Consider the following 17617-nt stretch of genomic DNA (forward strand, 5'->3'; position numbering starts at 1 on the left):
TAGAATAAAAGTGGACAAAGGGAGTGTTCTCAGGCAGCAGTCCTTAGCCTGCTTACCAGCCAATCTGGCTAGACTTTTTCTAGCTCAGGACAGGAAATCTGAACTTTGTAAGCTGTCTATTTCTAGGGGACTGTGTTTTGCTTTTGGTTTTTTCCCCCATTGGTTTTTCCATTCACTTCTATTTAGGAAGTTCTTTCTGAAATGTTGCAACCTTGTCTTGCTGAACTAAGAGAAAAAGGATTTGCCCTGTCAGAGCCAAGAGAACCAGAGAGGAGATTGGTCTTGAGGTCAGGTCCTCAGCAGGAATGGTCAGAGAGACCCACTGAGATAGAGAGAAAGAAAGGAGAAAGTTTTCTCTGAAAGCCTCTGAAAGGGGTGAGGCAGGCAGACCAGGGTCTTGGTAAGGTGGCACTCCAGGGCCTTGAGCACCTAAGCAGGTAGTTTCCAAGGGCAGCTAAGAGCAGGAAGAAAGGAAGGATGAACTTAGGTTGAGCTTAGAGAGCTCCAAGGTCAAAAGTAGGCAAGCCAAACAATGTAGCCAAGGCCTGGGGATGTTAGGGCAGAAATAAGGAATAGAGCCAAGGGACAACAGAGAGGACCTGAGATTGGCTATGAGCCAGTGGGCTGGGCCTGGTCCTTATTCTCATTGATCCTGGCTGTGGGTCCCAGGCAGGTAGGCTTGGTGTGAAGGTACCTGGAGGCATACATGAAGTGCCAGCCCAGGGACAGGGTGGGTGCAGAGTCCTTCAGGCTGGGCTACCCCTGAAAGTCTCTTAGGCTTATGGGATTCATTCCTTCATTTGTAATGCACTGATCTGACCCTGTGCACATTCACATTACTTGGCAAGTCTATCTGTCCCTGGTCCCCTGTGTCAGAACCACTTGACATCCCTGCTTCGTATTTCAGCCCACCCAACTCCTCCCCATTCATCAAGGCCCAGTACCACTTCCTCCACAATGCCTCCCCCAGTCTGAGCTCATCTATCTGGACTCCCACTGCACTTTCTGTTTTTTGCCAGCCTTTTATTTGTTTGTTTTGTTTTTTGTTCTTTGGTGGTACTAGCATGTGAACTCAGGGCCTCATGACCTCATGCTTGCCAAGCAAGTACTCTACCACTTGAACCATGCCCCCAGTCCTTTTTGCTTTAGTGATTTTTCAGATAGGATCTCATACTTTTAGTGGGGCTGGCCTTGGGCCTTGATCTTCCTACCTCCACCTCCTGAGTAGCTGGGATTACAGATATGTACCATCGTGCCACCTGTCCCCCCAGATAGGACTTCTTACATGGTGAGGGCCTGGGCCCTGCGTTTCTACCTGGACTGTGTGGGCCACACCCTGGAAGACAGCAACCTCTGCCCCCCCAGCTTCTCCCACAGTGTCTGGTTTGCAGAAAGTGCTCAATCAATATTTCTGCAAACTCCAGAATTAGCCTAACCAAAGGGCCCACATGTTTGAACTTCACCCTGTGCCTGGAACCACAGGCACCACCCTGAGTGCAGCTGAGAGGACAGGAGAAGGCAGGGCTCTGTCGATGCCCAGGCAGGTGCTGCTACGTTCTTCCCTCTGCGCCACTTCTGTGCCTTGGAATGGTCTGTTCAATCACTCACCGGCCCAGGAGCTCCCCTGAGAGCAGGAACAGTGCCCTGCTTGTTCATGAATGTGTCCCTGGCACCTAACACTGTGCCTGGCGCACCAATCAATGTAAATTGAATGTGCAAATGAGTGACTGTGAGGTGAGCAGTCTGAGCTGTGTGCCTTCAGTCCCTAGGGATATTATCCTGCGTCTCAGAGGCAGCAGAAGGCCAAAGTCCTGGGTAAAGTCTCTCGCCCACAGCGGGACTGTCCTTGACTTTCACAGGCTTCCTGGCCAGGGGCTACTGTGATGTTCTTAATGAGCTGCAGTCTCCAGGCCAGCCAGGTCCTTCTTTACCCCGGGGCCTCCATGCCATGAAATCTGGGAAAGTCCAAGTGCCCTGCTGTCCGGCGCTGTCAGCCCAGCTGTGTTTTGCTTTGGGAGGCCAAATCCTTCATGCCTGATGGTGTCAGACATTTCCTGTGAGCCTGGCCAGGTTTCTCAAGCAACTTGGACAGGCCCTTCATGTCCAGACAGAGGAGTGACATGATGCAGAGGGCATTCTAGGATTGGGAATGGGGCAAAAGATGTCTGGGATGGTCAAGGAGGCACTGTGTGGACAGTGATGGCCAGAGGCCCTTCAAAAAAACACTAGGCAGAGGTCAGGAGATGTATCCCAGACACAGACAAGAGGGAGAGGCCAGGAGAGTTGCAGGCAGCTGGCAGGAAGCCGACAGAGGCCAGATGTGGATTGATGCTGTCCAGCTGCAGCCTGGGCTGATGTGGGGACCTTGAAACTCCCCCTGAACCCCCAGGCCCAGGTTTCTTCCCCAAAGCTCTGCCCCACCTGGGGAGCAACAGCCAGGCAGCTGGGCAAAGACATTGAGAGATGGGGTGGTTACAAGAATCTAGAGACAGCAGGGTATGGAAAACTGTGGTTTAGACCAGTATGCACTGTTATGCAAATCTCCTGTAAACATGCAGATTCTGATTGGTCAGGTCTCAGTGAGTATCTCTTAACATGGTCCCAGGTGCAGATGATGCTTCTCCTCCATGAACCACATTTTTGATACCAAGGGTCAGAGCCTGGGCTTTGGATTCAGAGGATGTGTTAGATGATGTGTTGGCTCTCTCTGAGCCAACTGTCTCCATCTGTCAGGATTGCAGGGAGGGATGAAATTACATCGTGTGGGTAGAGTGCTCAGGATAGTATCTGGTTCAAGCAAGTGTGCAATGTATTAGTAGGCAGGTTCTCTCTGGGACTTAGGTGGATGGGAGGAGGTCTGAGGTGCAGTCAGAACCCAGGCCCGGTCTGGGGGAGGTGTGACTGACTAGCAGATTCAGTAGTAACACCAGTAGTGGCTTTATCTGACTTGGGCTATGGTTATTACACCAGGACCATTGTCACTAGCCCCATAGGAGAGAGAGTTAAGAGGAGATATCAAGAATGTGAGGTTTGCTCTTTAGCCAGATCTGAAGCCCTAGAGGCTGAGCCTGGTGCCATCAGAAGCAGGCTTGGTCAATACATGGGCACAGGGGCCTGGAGGACAGAGTTGGGAAGCTCAGTAGTGGTGAGAGTGTCTAGGGACTGTGGCCCATTGGCAGTGGCTCCCAGCACCAGAAGCAACGGGAGTCAGCCTTTTCTTTACTGTCCCTATCTCTCTCTCTTCTGGATCTTCACTGTGCACATCCCACATCTGAATAAATCCACTGTATTCATTCTCTATGGCTGCCAGAACCAACTACTGTAATACAAGCAGGTTAAAGCCATACACATCTATTAGCATTCAGTTCCATAGGTGAAACATCTGACGCTGGCCTCAGCAGGCTAAAATCCAGGCACCCTCTGGCCACATTCCTGGAGGCTCTAGGGAGAATCCGTCCTTGCCCATTCAGGTTGTTGGCAGATTTCAGTTTCTTGCAGTTGGACTGAGGTCCCTGTTTCCTGACTGGCTCACTTGGGAGCCATGCCTAGAATCTAGAAAGTATCCACATGCCTTGACTTGTGACCACCTTCCTCTGTCTTCAAAGCCATAGTGGCTTTTCTTTCATGAATCTACCCTTTGCCTCATGTTTGGTTGCCTCTGCTCACTCTTCTACATTTAAGGAACCCCATGAGGACATTGGACCCACATGGATCATCCAGGACAATTTCTTTAATTTAATTCCATCTGAATTAGGATTGGGTTTCCTTTTGCTATTTAATGTAACATATTCAAATGTGTAGCACCAAAAGAAGCTAACAGGGCCAGTCCCCTCTCCTCCATCCCTCGCGGCCCATTCTAGCTGAAACCCTTTGTCCAATGTGCAGCAGTTCCCTCTTACCAAGAGCTTGCCACCAGGGTAGCCCTACATAATCTGTACCCCACCCCCACCAGCAAACCTTTCCAACGTCAATCCCTTACTACTTGCTCCCTCTATTCACCTTGCTTCTGCCATACCAGTCAACTGATTTTTCCTTAAACATGTCACAGATGCTCCTACCTTAGGGCCTTTGCACTTGCTATTTCCTCTTCTTAGAACACTGTGATAGTTTCGTAGGTCTTTCATAACAAATTCCTACTACTGGGTGGCTTAAAAAAATAGATACTTATTTTCTCACAGTTCTGGAGGCCAGAAGTCCAAAATCAAGGTGTTGGTGGTGTTGGAGGCTCTGTTCTATGCCCCTCTGCTAGTAGGAGATGGCTGTCAGCCATCCTTGGCATACTTTGACTTGTAGCTGTATCACCCTAATTTCTATCTCTGTCATACATGGCCTCCTTTCCTATGTGTGTTTGCGTATGTGTCATCTCTTCCTAAAAGGACTCTAAGTCATTGGATTTAGGGTCCACCCTAATCCAGTATTGGTCTCATTTAAACTTAACTAATTGCATTTTTTCTTTATTTAACTAATAGTATTTTCAAAGACTCTATTTCTAAATAAGGTCACATTCACAGGCCCAGGAGTAAGGACTTCAATGTAGCTTTTTGTAGAGTCACAATTCAACCCACCTCAGCTTCCCCCATGTCTGGCTTCTTTCCCTCCTTCCCTCTTGGCTTTATTTGAGACCACACCCCAAACACTTCCTACGCCACCTAGCCATTTCTCTAGGACATTAACACCATAGCTATTTTACTTATTTCTTTGATGTGCTGTTCTTCTTAACCTGGTAAATAGTCAAGTGCATGAGTACAAGGGTTTTCATCACTTTGCTGATATGTCTCTGCTCAATCCAGAGCAGGGCTGAGAGAATATGTGCTGGGCTCTTTCTGCACATCATCCTGTTCTGATGAGGAGCTGACAGCCCAGGGTCAGAACTGGGTGTCTTGAGGAGAGGGTAGAAGAGCAGATGCCCCACATGGTGGGTCTAGTCTAGCAACTTGTAAATCGTATCCTTTTCCCCCTCCCCACCAGCCACGAAGGGGTGGAGTGGCCAGGAGAATAGGGACGGGGCATCCAGCAGGGCTGCTGTGGACAAGTCTCCTGATGATGTTAGTGGCCTAGAGTCAGGAAGAGGCCTCAGTTAGCAGGAAGGAGGCTCTTGGCACTGGTGTGCAGGAGCGCTGCTGGTTCCTGGCTCAGGAGGTATGGGGGCCCTGAGGATGGAAGTCTAAGGGTTGGAGGAAGGGACAACAAGAAGGTGCCTTGAAGCAGCTCAGTGTGAGTGTGGGGAGGAGTCTGGGCTTTGGTGTTAAGCAGAAGTTTAACTCTGACACCCTCACAAACTAGTTGTGCACGCCACTTTACCTCCTTGGAACTCAGTTTCTTTGACTGTGAGCGGAGTAAACTAGTGTCCATCCCCTAGGGCGGCTGGGGGAAGTCATGAGAACACTTGCTGCAGATAGAGTGATGGTGGAGTGTCCAGCACTAGCAGGCCAATAAATGCCAGATCTTTTCACTCACTCACCATTCCCCACACCTGAGAGAAATCAGAGAGGAACACCCCATTTGCCAGGATACTTTTAATCCACCCTACTGTCTGAGTTGATAGGTGGGGAAACTAAGGCAGCCTGAGGGGTTGGCAGCTAGGTTGTGGGCCTGTCCTGGGAACCCAGGAGATCCTGATTCAGGGCCAGTCTGTTTCTGCCTCTCCCTCTCTCCCTCTGGGCTTCAGTGTACTGCTGCCTTGCCTTCGCTTGCTCCTGGGACAGCATGGCCCTTGCTTGCCCCTCTTCCTTGTCATTCAAGAGCCTCAGCCCAAAGACCATTTTCTGATTCCCCAGGGACATAACAAGAGACCAGCTCTTATTAGGAAACCCTTTGCCCTCCCTGTGTCTCAGTTTCCACATTTGTAAATCAGACAGATGATTGGCTCTTCCTAGTTTCAGTAGCTAAAGGTCTCAGATTCTGGTCTCTGACTTGGCCATTTTCCATTCTCACAATGAACGTGCTTATGCCTCCCTTTATTCATTTTTAAGGTTGTGACAAGGACATGTGTGCCTTCACCATGGCACATTGTCCCTGACAATCTGGCCTGCGCCTCCCATGCCACCAAGCAGTGCCTCCCAGCAAGTTGACTCACCCCTACAAACCTTTCGGGGCCTCTAGGGGTTAAGCACCTTCCCTCCCTTTTATTTTTTTCAACCTTCTTTCCCTTTTTCCTTACTTCATAATTCTGAATCCCATCCTTGCCCCCTGGGGGTTTCTGGAATTCCCTAACACTTTAGAAATTGAAAACACAATTTGGAATAAACATAGAATCTGGGAGACCCAATTTTGCTTCCAAGCTGGGCCACTAACTATCATGATCTTGGGGAAGCCACTGAACATCACAGAGTATTAATGTCCCATCTGTAGAATGGGAAAGGGCTCTCCTCACTGGGATGCTGGAAGGACTGACAAGACAGTGTGTGGAAAAGATTGCTTTGAAACTGTATCACGCTTCACAAATGCTTGTGATCCTTGTCTACCTAGGATAGCTGATAGAGAGCTGGGGTATTGACTTATGCCTCAATAACATGCATGAGTCACTTTGAGAAGGCCCTCTTGGACCACCTGTACGGGATTTTTAACCTGATGACAACTCTAGCTGCAAGAAACAACACCAGGGGATCACATCACATTCTCTGTGACAAGTACTCCAAGAGTTGTGCAGTGCTCAGCCCATACAGCTGGACATAGTGCCCTCAACCTTGATTTCTTCTCAAGACAAAGCTATTGTCCATTATTTAATATTGTCAGTCCCCAGCTTTAGGATTTTTTCATCTGGCACACTCTTTATTTCCACAGTACTTTTTATTTCCCACTTTCTTTTTTATTATTATTGCTGTACTGGGGTTACATTGTGATATTTACAAAAGTTCTTACAATATATGATAGTTGAATTCATCTCATCATCCTCCTTTACTCTGCTTTCTATTTTCCACTTTCTAACGAAGTGTAGAATTTACTTATTTGCATGTTTGTTGATTGTCTGGTTTTTCCCAGGTACCAGATGAGCTTCTTAAGGGCAAGGGTCTTGGTTTTGTTCACTGACAAATCCTAAGCTCCTAGAACGGGGCCCAGTATATAGTACGCCCTCAATAAACCACCTTCTACTGCATGGACATCCTGTCTCTGAGCAAGGGGAGATGGTCTTGAGTCCATTCTGTTCTGAACTGGCACCCAGCCTGTCACTTAGCCTGTCACTGATGGGGAAGGAGCTCTCCCAACCCTCCCAGTAGGTGGGTCTGAAGCGAGGGCAAGCAAAGTAATAACTGCTCTTCCAAGGTGGCTAGCATATAGCAAGAGGAGGGTACAGCAGATCAAATGAGTCTGGGAAGGGGTTTCCTTTCAGTTTCTTTCAATTTTGACCCTTAGAAGAGCCCATGAGTCCCTTTCCTTTGGTCTGAGGGTTTGGGAGAGGGAGGACTCAGAGGGGAGAGGCAGAGGAGGATGCTCACTGAAGCCTCCAGCCAAATCAGTGGGAAGGGTTCATTTTCCCAGCTCTGAAGTTGCAGACATCCTGATACTGCTTTTTTTGGGGACAGCAAAGACCTTTGTCTCAACAGAGAACTTCCTTCACACCCACGCCCACTCCTTGCTCTTTGCAAGGTCTGGATTCTGGAATTACAGACAAGCCACATGAAGGTTTGTGGAGTGGCCTTTGCCACTCAACCCTGCGAGCCCCAGGTCCTCTCTGCTTAGTAGAGACTGCCTGAACTGACCAGGTGGTTGAAAGAGCTCCATCGCAGGCAGGCAAAGGAGGGAGGCAGGCTGTTCTGCACGGGACCTTTCTACTTCTAGACACAATACCAGGGGATGACCTCCACACTGTAGTCTCAGGTACAAGTATCCTAAACATTGTACAGTGCAGAGTTTATGCAGCTATATACAGTGATTCCAAACATGGCTTCTTCAAGGGAGAGGAGAGGAGGGAGAAGCTGTCGCCCATCCCCACACAAAGCATGCTGCCTCCAGGCTGTCTTCTCCAGATGGGCTTGGCCACTGTGTTTCCTTCTTGGTTCTTCTGAAACCAAGTCTGGGGCTTCATAGTGTAACTGTGCATCTGGCCAGCCCACATGGATGCCTGAGATTCAGGGAGGTCAGGTCCTGAGCAGAGTGGAGCTTGCCTTGGGGTGCACTTATGTGAATTATAAAAAGCCAGCAACTCTGGATGCATGTAGCCTGGGGTGTGCAGTCTGGCTATGCTTCAACTCCAGGCCTAAGAGTCTCAGGAGAGGCTGTGGGAAAGGTTAGGGGCAGTGTGTTTTCTTTCTCCCCATGTGGGAGGCCATCAAGTCTCCTCCTGCCATACTCAGCCCAGTGCAGACACCTCTGGGTTGGCAAGGAGGCCAGGCTTAGTCTTCTACATGCTCAAGGGAGAAGAGGCCCAGGGCCTTCTAACACTTCTGTTTACCCCAGAGGGCAGCTGGACAGATGTGAGAGAAATGGCGTCTGCTTCCCCCACACTTCCTCTTCCTTCTCCTCTCTCTGTTTAAGCCTGAAGGTGGCCAGAGGTGCCCCAAAATCTCTAATAAAAATTGGGTGCCTCCCTTTTCCAGGGTTCTCCCAGAGTTAAGGATTGTCAGGACCCCTCCCTAGTTGTGATTCTAGAAGACAACTGTTAGTCAGCTCCCCCCATCACTATAAGAAAATGCCTAAGGTAATTAACTTACAATTTTAGAGGTTCCAGTCCAAGATTGGGCAAACCCATTGCTTTAAGCTCTGTTCAGCTAGCCAGCTGGCAATAGCCAGAAGCTTGTGGCAATTCAAACCGCTCACCTCCTGCTCAGGAAGCAACAGAGAAAGAGGAAGAGACCTGGGCCCCAACAATTCCCTTCAAGGGCACACTCCCAATGCCCTACCCACTAGGTCCCACCTCCTAAAGTTCTCTCACCTCCAAATTATGCCACCCTGGAGACTGAGCCTTTAACATGGGCCTTTGGGGCAACATTCAATATCCTCCCAGCTAAGCCTCAGATCCAGCCCTTTACATATCTCTAAGATTTGAGATATTGGCCTCTTCCCTGCTCATAGCATGCAGCTCAGTGATGGAGAAGGGTCTCTCTTCTAGTTCTCCTTCTCCTTCATCTCCATCTTCACTAGTAGGATTTATTGCATTTCTGTGATTTTTGCTATTTGATCCTTCTCTTTCCCCTCCTTGTGGTCCCCACATCAAAATGACCAGCTCAATGATGGTGTGGAGAGTGGATATTGCACAAATCTCTTTTGGTCAACTGTGTCTAATACTTTTCCTGGAAAATATATGGTGTGGGATGGGGGGCAACACCCAGGAGCAGAGGGGCAGGGAGATTCTACCAGCCTTGGTGGTAGGTCTAGATGTCTGGTTACAGCAGTGGACATTTGGGTTCAGACCAGGGAGGACCAGGGCTGTGGTTAGGGTAACATTCAATTTAACAGTGGGATGGTGGTGAGGGTGAGATTAGAGGTTAGTGTGGCCTTAGAGTGAGGTTTTAACCTTAGGGTTGTGGCTAGGGTTATGGTAAAGTAGAATTTAGGACTGTGGGTTTTTTAAGTGTAGGGGTTTTTGAGTGTCCTACCCCCCGTGGAGCCTTAATGAGAAAGCTGGCTCTGGCCTAACTTAATACTGAGGATTTTACAGCACAGGGGTTGAAAGCAGGGGTCATGAGTCAGACAGACCGCAGTTTCATCTGGTTCTGTGGCCAGGATGTTGGAGGCATTTTTTCGCTTCCTGAGTCTCAGTATAAAATGTGGCCGCTGCTAATGTCGGCATTGCAGAGGCCCAGCCAGGGTTGTGGTCTGAATAATCAAAGAATGTGGAGAAAGTGCTGAGTCACGCAGCTCAGGGCGCTGTACTCCATAGCTAATAGTGTTCTCTACCTGTATCAGTCAGAGCTCCTGCCAGGAAATAAAGGTACAGGCAAGGTGAGAGGAAAAGAAGAGTCTGGCAGAGTTCCAAGGGGTAGCTGTGTAGGAAAACCTTAAGCCTCCAGGTCTAGAGAACCAATGGACCAGCAGTTGCTGGGACCGTTTGCTGGGAAGGAGAGGGTCACCTCCAAGGCCACTCCCAGGACTGCCTGTCCGGAGGCAGCAGGAGGATGGTATGACCTCTCACTGGGATTCCCCATCAACTGTAAGGCAGGGGACAAGAAGCCTCCTTGGGCCCAGTGTAAGTAGGAGAGGGGTAGCAGAGGCTCCCAGGGGCAAACAGATCTCCAACACAATGCCCCCATGACAAGACTGCTCCTGTCACTGCCACCCCACAACAAGGAAACTGAGGGCAACCTGTGCTTGCCATATTTTGCCAAATAGCCTCTGGAGCGGGTGAGCTGGGCAAGTACAGGAACACTCAGCTGGGCTCTGGAACTGCTAAGGACTGGGGCAGGCAGGGCATCCAGGGTCTTTTCAGAAAAACCACAAAGCGGTGAGGGCCTGGGGCAGCATTTCTCACAGCTATATGTGGGGAGTTAGGGAGCCTGCGACCTCACTAGAGCCACTTCCAGCATCCGACTTGAAAAAGTAGGAAGGACAGAGTGTACGTTGACTGACTTAAGTCCTCCAGAAGTTTTATCTGGAAGGAAAAGGCTAGGAAAGCATGAGCAAGAGCAAAGGGAATGATGGTCAAAGCTCTTTTTTTTCAGATGTCCAGAAAAGGTCTGTCCCATTGCACACAGAATTTGGCTTAGGAGTGTGACCTCAGCCAGTGTGACCCCGGGGTGGGGGTAGGGGTGTGTGTGCATGCATGTGTGCATGTGCCACACAGGGCCTGGGTGGAGAGCTATGGGGAGAATCTGCCTCCAAAGTCCTGATGGAGATCTCTCAGGCACTGGAAAGTTCTTCTTTTGAGCTCAAGGTTTTCAAATCTATATCAGGTTTCTCCCCTTGCTGGAGATGTAGAGGAAGTTTCTGATTTATGTATGGGCCCCGTAGCTTTTCCAGTTACTGGCTCTGTAAATCTGCCATCAGTTAGTTCATTTGCCACTGCCAGAAAAGCCACTATGAGCTTCCCAGGTGAAAATCGCCCAGCAAAGTCAAGTGGTGTTATAATAACAGTAATAAAAAAAAAAAAAAAACAGTACTGACAGACTGAAACATACACTTGTGATGCTCACTGGATCAGGGCTCCTCCTCATCCTCCCCTCATTACTGTGCATGCACTCCACCTCTGAAGAGGGACTGAGAGAGATCTAAGCTTAGCAGGATAATTTCCCAGAAATAGACTAGAAGGGGGAAAATGGGTGCCATGCAGTCATCTGATGACTATTGTAAGTTGGCTGCTTCCAGGACCCAGAGGGGTGTGGCTGTCTGTCTGTCTGTCATCTATCTGTCTGCAGATGACATAGTGAAGATGGCTAAATGATTTCCAATAATGAAATGTAAAAACACATAGTTCCTTTGTTAGCCACATAGTTGTGGTTTTGTGTCCGTGATTCATTGTGGAAGTGAGTAGCTGGGACAGGAATTCTGTTGAGGTTTTTTTTTTTCTTCTTCTTATTTCTCCTAAAAAAATATTTACGAAAGGTCTAAAATTCAAGGAAGTCAAGTCTGTTTTTGAAGCAAAAAAAAAAGATTACAAATGAAAACCTCTGCAGCTACCAATTTTGGTTCCCAGCCGATCACCCTTGCGGTGTTTTCCTCCTGGGGCCTCACTTGTCCACCCACGTGGGCTGGCAGGGTGGGGGTTGCATCAGAGCTTCTTGTGAGAGCCTGGTACTATCAGGGAGGCTGTGTCCTCTCCAGTCCCCTGGACTTCCAGGGCCCCTTCCTTGGGGAGCAAATAGATTCCATATTTCTTTTTTGACATTCTTGGGTCAAGGTCAGAACGCTTACAGGATGTAGGTACATGTGAGGGAGAAGCCTGGGTTTGAGTCTCAGCTCTACCACTTAATAGCTGTGCCACCAAGAGCAAGAGACTGAGTCTAGGCACTTCAGTTTTCTCACCTGTAGAATGGGGATGATCATCACTACCGTTTAGAATTGTCAGGAGGAGTTCTTAGTATATGGCACTTTCTAGGTTTTCTATGAATGCCACTAACTTGTATTTGTGCCATGATGCCAGGGTCACCTGAGTTTACTGTTTATATCGGAGCAGCAACTGCAATCCCTAGAAACTTTTGAGAGTTTGCCGAGTCATCTACCAAAAGCAGACAGGGCTTAGGCCTAGAGACCCAGCTGTGCAATTCCCTGCTGGGTTGAGCCGGGCAGATCAAGTACCTCTCTGTGCTTCAGTTTTCTATAAAACAAAGAATGACAGTTCTTATAGCACAGGGTTATCATACTCATCAAATAAGGTAACAAATGTAAATAAATTAAAAAAAATGCCTGGTATATTGGTAACAATAGGTTGGGAGGTTTGGGCTCTGTGTTCTGAAATGAAGTCTTCTCTGGTTTGTGGAAATCTTTTGTTTTTGGTCCTGGTGTAGTCACAGCAGGAAGGGAAGGGTGGCTGCTAGGACTTTTGGCCAGCCTCTGAGGACTATGTCCTTGGTCTAGGCTCCCAGCAGCCTTTGCTTACTATGGGCTTGGCTGGACAGGCCCAAGAGCAGGGGAAACTCATCCAAAATCATAGGCAATAGGCTGGGCTTACCAAATATGCCAACACCTTACTCGCTCCACCTGATTTAATACTGCAGACACTACTGCACAGTGGTTGAGAGCAGGGGTCCTGAGTTGTACCCTAGGTCAGGCCTGCTCAGCACTGTGTGTGGGCTACATGATGGTAGGTAGAGGGGTCACAAGACCATTATATGGAAACTTGAAGCTTCAGGAGGTGGAAATTTGGCCAAATTGGAGGGGGTGGCATGCCCATACACCAGGTTCTCTATGTTTACTGTGTTGGTTCAAGATGGATTCTGTAAGGAGAACTGAGACTCCTGCTTTCCCCAGCACCCCCTTGGGATGGCAGGTACCCTGAGGACACATTGCTAGACAAGTCTCATTACCATCTGATGTCAGCTCAGCTGGCTTCTTGTCGTTGGATTGAGAGCAGTAACTCCCCTTCAGCACAAGCAGATGCCATGTTCCAGTAGCCCAGACCTTGATCTGAACTCCAAAAACATGTCTACTCACACCTCAGTCCTTCAGTCCAACATCCCACATGTCTACCTCACCATAGCCAGTATAAGATGTGGTCACTTTCAAATTAGCCCCCATAGTTGCATCCCCCAGATGACATTCCAAGAGAGAAGTCAGGAATAAATAACCTCCTGTGTGGATCCCACATTCCCTATTAATCCCTCTGCCATTCATTCTATATGTGTCATGGATGGATTTCTCAGACAAGATGTGGAACAGTATGCTCAAAAAGCATCCTGACAACTGACAAGGATTTCGTTCAACCACAGCCTGCCTGCCTGCCTTCTGTTTCTCCCTCCACTCCTCCTCTTCCTTCCATCTAGGCACAAGAAGTACTAGATGGCTTGGACTCATGCCTTGCCTCTAAGAGCTCAAATCTAGTGATCTGGCATGCCCAAGTAGCTGTGGCACACCCAGCCTGTGGCAAAGCTTTTGTGAATGTTCTAGGAGACAGGGTGGTCAGCATCCTTGGGTGGTGTGGGCAACATGGGCAGGTAGGGGACCTCCATGGAGCAGCTTTCCATGACCGTCTTCCTAAGAGACCATCTTTAACCTCATTACTTCCTGGTAAAAACACCCTTCAAGGCTTCCCTTTTATGCACAAAGTCCACAGGATAAGATCCAGACTCTTGTCTTTCTACAACTCAGTCCCTAAGTGTAGTTCCCAAGCAATAACATACTGTTGAAGACTAGAATACAGGCTCTGGAGCCAGAATATCTGCAGGCACCTGTGTTTGATTCTTAACTCTGTTAGTCACTAACTATAACCTCAGGCATATTACCTAGCTTCTGGCATCTCCTCTATAAAAAGGATATAAATAATAATACCTACATTCTACTTTTAATGATTAAATGAATGAATATGTGCGTTTAGCACAGTGCCTGACACATAATAAGCACGATATAATTATGTGCTATTGTTATAAATATCCTTGTTTCTTCCTGTTTTCCCTTTATCCAGACAGGACTCATTACCCCAGCACATTTAAATGTCCCTGTGCTCATGGTTTTCTGCCCCCTCTCCAACTCTTCCTCCAGCTTACATCTCACAATTCTGGAAAGCTTTCTCCAGTCATCCAACCTAAGGCTGCACATGCCTTAGGCGTGAAGCTGGAGAGCTTCCTTGGCCATGAAACTCTTGGCTACTGCAGCTCCCCTGCTGTTCCTGTCTTGGTTTGTTGTGAAAGGTTCACATGCAGGGCCTTGTCCCTGGGCCACTGTGTCTAAGTGTGCATGTGGCTCTCTGCACCAAAGGTGCATGGGGCTAAAATCTAGCCTGTGTTCTGGTCACCCCATCCCGGCACCATACTACATCAGCCTGAAGGAAGTAGGGCAAATTCTGTCACTGGCCTCTCAGAGGGGCCTCATTTCTAATTCAGACAAAGGTGGCAGGTATATGAGGCCTCCTCTGTGTGGACTGTAAGCTCTGGATGGGCAAGATGCCCTCCCATAGTGCCTGGTGGGACTGAGTACACCTTGGTAGTGACTGAATGATGAATTCATGGAATCCAGATTCCCCATAAGCTATCAGGTCTTCCCAGGGAACTTGGAGTCAAGTGCTTCAGACTGCCTGCTGGCTCTGGTTGGCTGCAGAATGGGGCCCTGAAAGGTTGGGGAGATGGGTCTAGTGAAGTAGGTGAGCTGAGAGAAGTCATGTAGAAGTCTGAGACTGAACACGATCAGTATTTTGGGAGCATCGGCTGTGTGTCCAGAACTGTGGTGACTTATGGAGGATACGAAGAGGGTAAGACCTAATCTCTTCCCCTCTGGGGGTTTGTGTCCTTGGTCCAGCTCTAGGATGGTCCTGCTGGGCCTAAAAGGAGGAAGACCTCTGGAGAGTCTCTTCTTCCTGATGGAAGGCACAGGACTATTACTCTAGGAGTTTACACTTGGACAAGCAAGGTAGAAAACATGGGGCATCCCCTGAGCCCTAGACAGCCCCTTAGGGTCCCCTGCTTCTCAAACATCTGCCCCTGAGGTGCTGCAGGTGTAAGTTCTTGGGCAGCTTATACTGCTTATTCTATCTTACTTCCTTGCCTAGATAGGAGAGAACAAAGGCAGTGTGGCGTGCCAAGGGCTTGGCAGCCCGGCAGCCTACAAGACAGCCTCCATTCAGTTGACAGAGGCATGAAGGGTGTGGAGGGTGGGGAGAGGGATGAAGCTCTTCAGAGTCTCTGGACCCCTTGGAAACTGAAGTACCAACTACTTCAGGGCTGCTGTTGTGGCAGGGATGAGGCCTCAGTCTGGAGGTGGCTGTCCCCTTCCCTGACATTGCCCAGGACCCACAGAACTAGAGCCTCCCTCTGCCATTTATTTACCTGCCTGGAAACAGGGATGCTGTGTTCTCTGAACTGGTTGGGAAGCAGAGCAGGGTGCGTTCTGGGCAGGAGAGAAGCCCCCAGGGTTTTGTCCTCTCCCCACCCTCACCGCAGGAGGAGAATCCCCAGGGATCTGTGTGCTAGTCTCAGACCTAGGTGTGCCCATGGAAAGAGCTAGAGGCCAGGAACCTCAGAGCAGGGGAGTGTGACTCAGGTAGCTGGGTGAGGCTGAGTGGAGGGGTGAACATGCACATACAGTAACAGGGGTGATCTTGAGACACCTGGGATATCTGGAGGGGTGACAGCCTTTTAGGCTGGGCAGTAGGAAGTGAGGGTACCCGTGTTCACAGAGTTCTTGTCTCAGCCCAGCAGTCCAGATGCCCTGTTAACATGCCAGGCAACGGGGTACTGCTTCCACCCAGGCATCTGTCTCCATGCGTCTCTCCACTTTTAATCCCTAGGGGTGTGGCAACCCAGGACCAGCTGACCTTGGCCTGGGCTTGAGACCTTTCTGGTCACCCAGGAGGAGGGAAGGGACCCCAGAGCCTGGCATATGACCGGGACTTATAGATGCTTCTTGAGTGAGTGAAAGAAGGTGGGCTGTTCCTTGAACCATGTTATTTCCCTGCTCCAGAATCTCCAGTGACTCCCCCTTACCCAGTCCATACAGCTCAGACACCTTCCCCAACATTTCTGGCCTTGCTAGCACCCAGATTCTTGGAGAGCCTGAGCTATTTGACAGGTGCTAGGGCAAGCAAACCTGCAGTGAGTTCAGCCTGCAGTTCACAGGAAAGAGCAGCTGCTGGAAGCGAAGGTTTTGGGAACACCTTCTTTCTAGTGTTGTCTCCTGTTCCCATCCCCTTCTCTGACTGCTGCCTTCCAGCCACCCACACAGCCTATTTCTTCATATGCCCTGAAGCCTCTGTGTCCCCAGGCCCCTACACTTTTCTTTATTCTCTCTTTACTCTTATATTTCTCAGTGTTTAGGTGTCACCACACCTGGAAGTCATCAGAAATACCACAAACCATCAATATAGTTAATTCCATGATTAGAATTTCCTGGACACAGTTTTATTAGCAGAAACTATGACGATCGTCTGTGCATGCAAAAAAAAAAAAGGAAAAAAGAAAAGAAAGAAACACTCCAGCTACAGGCATATGCCATGTAAAGAGCAAACTGTTGAGTGAGGTATGATGGACTATTGCCACATTTTTCCATTAATATTAGTTTATTGCTTGTTCATTTGTTTAATCATGCACTAGTGGACAAGTGGTAGCAGGCACCAAAGATTGGAGAAGGATTTATGGGAAGAAAACTTAAAACTGAGACCATTCTGCTCATTAACAGACTTTCCCCCTTAAGGAGATGTTAGCAGAGTTCTTGCCTAAGCCCAGCAGGGGCCTCCCTGGCAGGGCTGGATCTGCATTCTCTCCCTGAGTGGTTTCAGGTCCCCCACCCCTTAACTCTGTAGCCACCACCTCTTCACTTAGGACAGCCCCCTCCACTGTGTCTGCAGCCTCTCCTGAGTCCTGCCTCCTGTGTGTTTCTGTCTTGAGATCCTTCTTGAGGTAGCGAACACTCATTATGTTCTGAACTGAGCCCACTGCTACTTCTTGGATCTCTTGAATTGAGATTTGGGCTCCTGGATCCCTAAATCCCTACTTGTCCAAGCCACCACTGGGTATTTTCTGTTCTCTACTTCTTAAATACTCTTAAGCCTATGCCTTCTTCTTGGTTCCATCCTTGATCATTGCAAGCTCAGATCACAACCAAAACCTTCTAACTGGCCTCCAACCCTCCCCTCTCTGCTCCATCCACTCCCAGAATAATAATCATTTAGGAATGCCTATCCCATCCTGTCCTAGGACTAAGACTACAAGTGTCTTAAGGTTAATATTGGCTCCTCCATGAGTCCCCTCACCTTTTCTGGATATTGGTCCCTTCATCCATTCTCCATTGTACCAGGAGAGACGGATGGAAAATCCTTGATCTCACCAAAGAAGAATTTAGGGGCAGACACACGAGGTGTCTTTAACGGGCAGATTTATTTAAGCAGAAACTAGATTTTATTGAAGCAGAAGTGATCATAAAGCGACAGTACCCCCATAGGAGACTGAGGATGGAGGCTTGGCCAAGCAGTCAAGTGCCCTGAGCCCTCAGTCTTACACACTTTTGTGGATAGGAGTTAATGATTATGCTAAGGACTTGTACATAATTGTGGAGTTTTCCAAGAAATGGGAGGGCACTTCCAAGAACCGGGGAACCG

The 17617-nt window shown here is 48.8% G+C and overlaps 1 protein-coding gene across 2 annotated transcripts in view; it reads left to right on the top strand.

Annotated features, from left to right (window-relative positions):
* Nucleotides 1-17617, top strand: part of Ltbp2 (latent transforming growth factor beta binding protein 2) — a 101967-nt gene that overhangs the window by 23246 nt on the left and 61104 nt on the right. The window lies entirely within an intron of this gene.

This window comes from Castor canadensis, chromosome 3, assembly GCF_047511655.1.
Source record: "Castor canadensis chromosome 3, mCasCan1.hap1v2, whole genome shotgun sequence".
NCBI classification, from domain to species: Eukaryota; Metazoa; Chordata; class Mammalia; order Rodentia; family Castoridae; genus Castor; species Castor canadensis.